The sequence below is a fragment of the Polypterus senegalus genome, chromosome 13, assembly GCF_016835505.1.
Source record: "Polypterus senegalus isolate Bchr_013 chromosome 13, ASM1683550v1, whole genome shotgun sequence".
In the NCBI taxonomy this organism is placed as follows: Eukaryota; Metazoa; Chordata; class Cladistia; order Polypteriformes; family Polypteridae; genus Polypterus; species Polypterus senegalus.
The window spans coordinates 106,154,105-106,160,253 of NC_053166.1; positions in this window are offsets into that span (position 1 = coordinate 106,154,105).

Consider the following 6,149-nt stretch of genomic DNA (forward strand, 5'->3'; position numbering starts at 1 on the left):
CGCTGTGCCGGCCTTTGAGACGCTGACTGCGCTTCTGCCTTAAGTCAAAGTGAGCACTTTTAATTTTTTCATCCTCCCCCTGAGCTATAGCCCAGACAAGTGCAAACACGGAACCCCTTTTCTACACCGCGGCAAAATAATATTAAGGAGATTCGCACTTTCTTGTGCACGTATACGATTATGAGGTCGTCGGCTCAGATTATGAAGACACGCACAGGAGTGGAGGACTGACAGTGCCATCACAGCCGATTAATGGCAGGGACGTCTCACCAGTCTACACAAGACCCACCGCGACTGTCCCAAAAGGCGATTATATCGTCAGCTTAACACATCTCTCTATACTATATAAAAGAAAAGGCAACTTTCCTTTCTTTACACCTTTTTCCTTTTATCCCAAACCAAAGCCTTTCTCTTAACGCTGCAGAGGACACAAAACTAATTTTCTTTAATTGCTGGTAATGCCTGTAAGGCACATTACCAGAGGCAGAAATTTGAACGCTCACATAGAAAATGTAATTTCTATACCACAGCCGTCGTGTAGCCTTTCAAAGGGATCTACTACCGAGAGATGATCCATATACATTTTAGCTGCTGTTAGTACTACTTACCTGTTGTGTTAGACAGTCTTTTAAAATGTAGTTTACCCGCAACCACTCCAGTAGTGCTCAATGTACCTGTACTTCTTAAAACGTTAATGCTTTACTGTTTAATAACTTAGACTATATTTTATTATTTTTTCCTTGCACTCATTTACCAAAGCTATACACACACATATAGACACATACATATATGTACACATATATATACATACCTGTGTGTATGTTTGTATGTATGTGTATATATATATATACATATACACATATATATATACACATACATACATACATATATATATATATATATATACACACACATACATACATATATATATATATATATACACATATATATACACACACATACATACACACATATACATACATATATATATATATATATATATATATACATACATATATATATATATATATATATATATATATATATATACACACATACATACATATATATATATATATATATATATATATATATATATACATATATATATATATATATATATATACATATATATATATATACATACATATATATACATACTGTATGTATATATATAAATATATACATACATATACACATATAAATATACACATATATATATATATACACACACACATATATATAATTTGTGTGTGTGTATGTATGTATGTGTGTGTATATATATGATGTAGATATATATATATGACTCAAACCCATTATGACAGCAGCATTCCAAGCTGTGAGAAAACAGTAAAAAGGAGGCGTGTCAGGCGTTGTGGCACATTTTCTGATGCAGCTAGATGAAAACAACTTCGTGACGCTGCCGCCAAATACACAAAACAATTACATTGACAATCATGTTACGTTATTTTTAAAAATTTTCCTTTTCTTTTTCATACCTTCTTTAACACACTACTTCTCCGCTGCAAAGCGCGGGTATTCTTCTAGTAGACAATAATTCTGAAACATAATTAAAAACTTAGAAGCTGATTTTCCTGTGATTTCTGCTTAATGATTTGAACAGGTGGATGGTAAAGCTGATTGGTTGTAGGTGAATAATTGTCCTGGAACACAAATGTCATGTGATCCAAGGACAATGCAAACAATGACATCTGAATCACATTGTGATAAAGTGAATTAGGGGTCTATAGCAGTGTAGAAATTATAAATAAGAACAGTGAACTCGAACTTGGTGGGTGATGGTACATGTCACTGGAAAGCTGTGTGGCTGCAGGGTATTCAGTGAGTAAGATGGCCAATTGTTTGTTAACACGTAGGTGTGATCAGCTCAGCTGTTCATCACTGACATTTCACAGGACAGTAAGCAGTGCACCTGCACCCACAGAGTAACAACATTTCTGAGTAAATGAGAGTAGAAGAGAGGATTGCAGAAGAAAGACAGGAGCAATTTTAGGAGGAACAATTTGGAAAAGAGCAGGGAGAAAGTAGGAGGATGAGCCAGTGCGATGAATTAGAGGTAAGGGGGTCTGATGACCTTGCGGATGGGGGAGGTGGCACTCTAGGGACAGATCGCTAATCCTGAGCAATCCGGAGGAGCAGGAGAGATGAAGTGCTCCATGGAAAGATACAGGCCAGCTCAGAGTGTCCCAGTGGTGACCAGCCAAGATGGCTGGCATAAGAGCCAGAATGGGAACAGTGCCTGCCTTTTTCTCAGCCCCACTGCAAAGGAACATTGGGTGAGTGGGGGTGGTAGGAGAGAGTGCAGTGTACAGGTATGTCAGCTCACAGGAGAATAGAGAGAAAAGTTACATGACTTTAACCCTGATTTGAATTTATTCAAATTCAACCAAATTAACCTGCACAGCGATGCTATTTTTATCTTGGATTACTTACTTTATTTGGGCACCGTTTGCACAAACCAGTGTGTTTCTTTGTGCCAGTCCCAAGCCCGGATAAATGCGGAGGGTTACATCAGGAAGGGCATCCGGTGTAAAATTTTGCCAAATCAATATGCGGACAACAATACAAATTCCCATACCTGATCGGTCGAGCCCCGGGTTAACAACGACCGCCACCAGTACTGTTAGCCAACAGGGTGCTGGCGAAAATTGGGCTACTGTTGGCCGAAGAAGAAGGTGAAGAAGAGAGGGGAGATGTGTCTGGAGACAGGAGGAAAGTAAAGGGAGTGGAACTAAGGGTAGGAACTTTGAATGTTGGCAATATGACTGGTAAGGGGAGAGAGTTAGCAGATATGATGGAGAGAAGGAAGGTTGATATATTGTGCGTGCAAGAGACTAAATGGAAGGGGAGTAAGGCCAGGTGGATCGGAGGTGGATTCAAATTGTTCTATCATGGTGTGGAAGGGAGGAGAAATAGAGTAGGGGTTATTCTGAAGGAACAGTATGTCAAGAGTGTTTTGGAGGTGAAAAGAGTGTCAGGCAGAGTAATGATTATGAAGCTGGAAATTGGGGGTGTGATGATGAATGTTGTTAGTGCATATGCACCACAAGTTGGGTGTGCAATGGGTGAGAAAGAAGATTTTTGGAGTGAGTTGGATGAAGTGATGAACAGTGTACCCAAAGGACAGAAAGTGGTGATTTCAATGGGCATGTTGGTGAAGGGAACATTGGAGACAGGGAGGTGATGGGTAGGTATGGTGTCAAGGAGAGGAATGAAGGTGGTCAGAGCATAGTGGATTTTGCCAAAAGGATGGACATGGCTGTGGTGAATATGTATTTTAAGAAGATGGAGGAACACAGGGTCATGTACAAGAGTGGAGGAAGATGCATACAGGTAGATTACATCCTATGCAGAAGAGTTGATTGGACGGAGACTGAAGACTGCAAAATGGTGGCAGGGCAAAATGTAGTTAAGCAGCATAGGATGGTGGTCTGTAGGATGACATTGGAGATCAAGAAGAGGAAGAGAGTGAGGGCAGAGCCAAGGATCAAATGGTGGAAGTTGAAAAGGAAGACCGAAAGATTGAGTTTAGGGAGGAGGTGAGACAGGCACTGGGTGGCAGTGAAGAGTTACCAGACAGCTGGGAAACTACAGCAGATGTAGTAAGGGTGACAGCAAGAAGGGTGCTTGGCGTGACATCTGGAAAGAGGAAGGAGGAAAAGGAAACCTGGTGGTGGAATGAGGAAATACAGGAGAGTATACAGAGGAAGAGGATGGCAAAGAAGAAGTGGGATAGTCAGAGAGATGCAGAAAGTAGACAAGAGTACAAGGAGATAAGGCAAGGTGAAGAGAGAGTGGCGAAGGCTAAAGAAAAGGCGTAGGATGAGTTGTATGACAGGTTGGACACTAAGGAGGGAGAAAAGGACCTGTACCGACTGGCTAGACAGAGGGACCAAGCTGGGAAAGATGTGCAGCAGGTTAGGGTGATAAAGGATAAAGATGGAAATGTACTCACAAGCAAGGAGAGTGTGTTGAGCAGATGGAAAGAGTACTTTGAGAGGCTGATGAATGAAGAGAACGAGAGAGAGAAGAGGTTGGATGATGTGGAGATAGTGAATCAGGAAGTGCAATGGATTAGCAAGGAGGAAGTAAGGACAGCTATGAAGAGGATGAAAATGGAAAGGCCATTGGTCCAGATGACATACCTATGGAAGCATGGAGGTGTTTAGGAGAGATGGCAGTGGAGTTTTAACCAGATTGTTTAATGGAATCTTGGAAAATGAGAGGATGCCTGAGGAGTGGAGAAGAAGTGTACTGGTGCCGATATTTAAGAATAAGGGGATGTGCAGGACTGCAGTAACTACAGGGGAATAAAATTGATGAGCCACAGCATGAAGTTATGGGAAAGAGTAGTGGAAGCTAGGTTAAGAAGTGAGGTGATGATTAGTGAGCAGCAGTATGGTTTCATGCCAAGAAAGAGCACCACAGATGCAATGTTTGCTCTGAGGATGTTGATGGAGAAGTTTAGAGAAGGCCAGAAGGAGTTGCATTGCGTCTTTGTGGACCTGGAGAAAGCATATGACAGGGTGCCTCGAGAGGAGCTGTGGTATTTTTGTATGAGGAAGTCGGGAGTGGCAGAGAAATACGTAAGAGTTGTACAGGATATGTATGAGGAAAGTATGACAGTGGTGAGGTCTGCGGTAGGAGTGACAGATGCATTCAAGTTGGAGGTGGGATTATATCAGGGATCAGCTCTGAGCCCTTTCTTATTTGCAATGGTGATGGACAGGTTGACAGACGAGATTAGACAGGAGTCCCGTGGACTATGATGTTTGCTGATGACATTGTGATCTGTAGCGATAGTGGGGAGCAGGTTGAGGAGAACCTGGACAGGTGGAGATATTCTCTAGAGAGGAGAGGAATGAAGGTCAGTAGGAACAAGACAGAATACATGTGTGTAAATGAGAGGGAGGTCACTGGAATGGTGAGGATGCAGGGTGTAGAGTTGGTGAAGGTGGTAGAGTTTAAATACTTGGAATCAACAGTACAGAGTAATGGGGATTTTGGAAGAGAGGTGATAGAGAGTGCAGGCAGGGTGGAATGGGTGGAGAAGAGTGTCAGGAGTAATTTGTGACAGATGGGTATCAGCAAGAGTGAAAGGGAAGGTCTACAGGATGGTAGTGAGACCAGCTATGTTATATGGGTTGGAGACGGTGGCACTGACCAGAAAGCAGGAGACAGAGCTGGAGGTGGCAGAGTTAAAGATGCTAAGTTTTGCATTGGGCGTGACAAGTATGAACAGGATTAGAAATGAGTACATTAGAGGGTCAGCTCAAGTTGGACGGTTGGGAGACAAAGTCAGAGAGGTGAGATTGCATTGGTTTGGACATATGCAAAGGAGAGATGCTGGGCATATTGGGAGAAGGATGCTAAGGATAGAGCTGCCAGGGAAGAGGAAAAGAGAGAGACCTAAGGTGAAGGTTTATGGATGTATTGAGAGAGGACATGCAGGTGATGGGTGTAACAGTGCAAGATGCAGAGGACAGAAAGATATGGAAGAAGATGATCCGCTGTGGCGACCTCTAACGGGAGCAGCCGAAAGAAGAAAAAGGACACTGTTTGTTGGAACAGAATGCACATTTGCATCAACTGTTTGCTGTTTGTATCTTCAATGCACTTCATGACAATCAATGTCCGAGGTACAAAAAGATGCCAAGGCTGGAAAGGACTTCACACACACACCCTCCTGAGAGTATGATTCAAAAAGATTGAAAATGATTTATTATTGTTTTTATTGGTATTGTCAGCATAACTAAGGTCACTCTGTGTGACATAGCAAATCCATTCAAATGTCATGTATATCACACATAATTGTACACATAAACCACTAGGATTTTTAACCTGTTTTCAAACGACTGCATATTTTTAATATGAAACATCTGAATCACCACTGCTAGTTCAACTGACAGCCCCAGTGCAGAGAAGTTAAATAGAACCAGTAACTTCTTATTGGAGAAAATAGTATTATTATTTCAAACATGGGTATTAAGTTCACTTAAAAAATATAATTCTTAATGAACATTAAAGAGTCAAAATTACTTAGAACATAGTAAACACAAACACAGGCCACAGTGAACCAATTATATTCTGTGATCAGGGAGGGATAAAATATAATGAATTATTAGGTA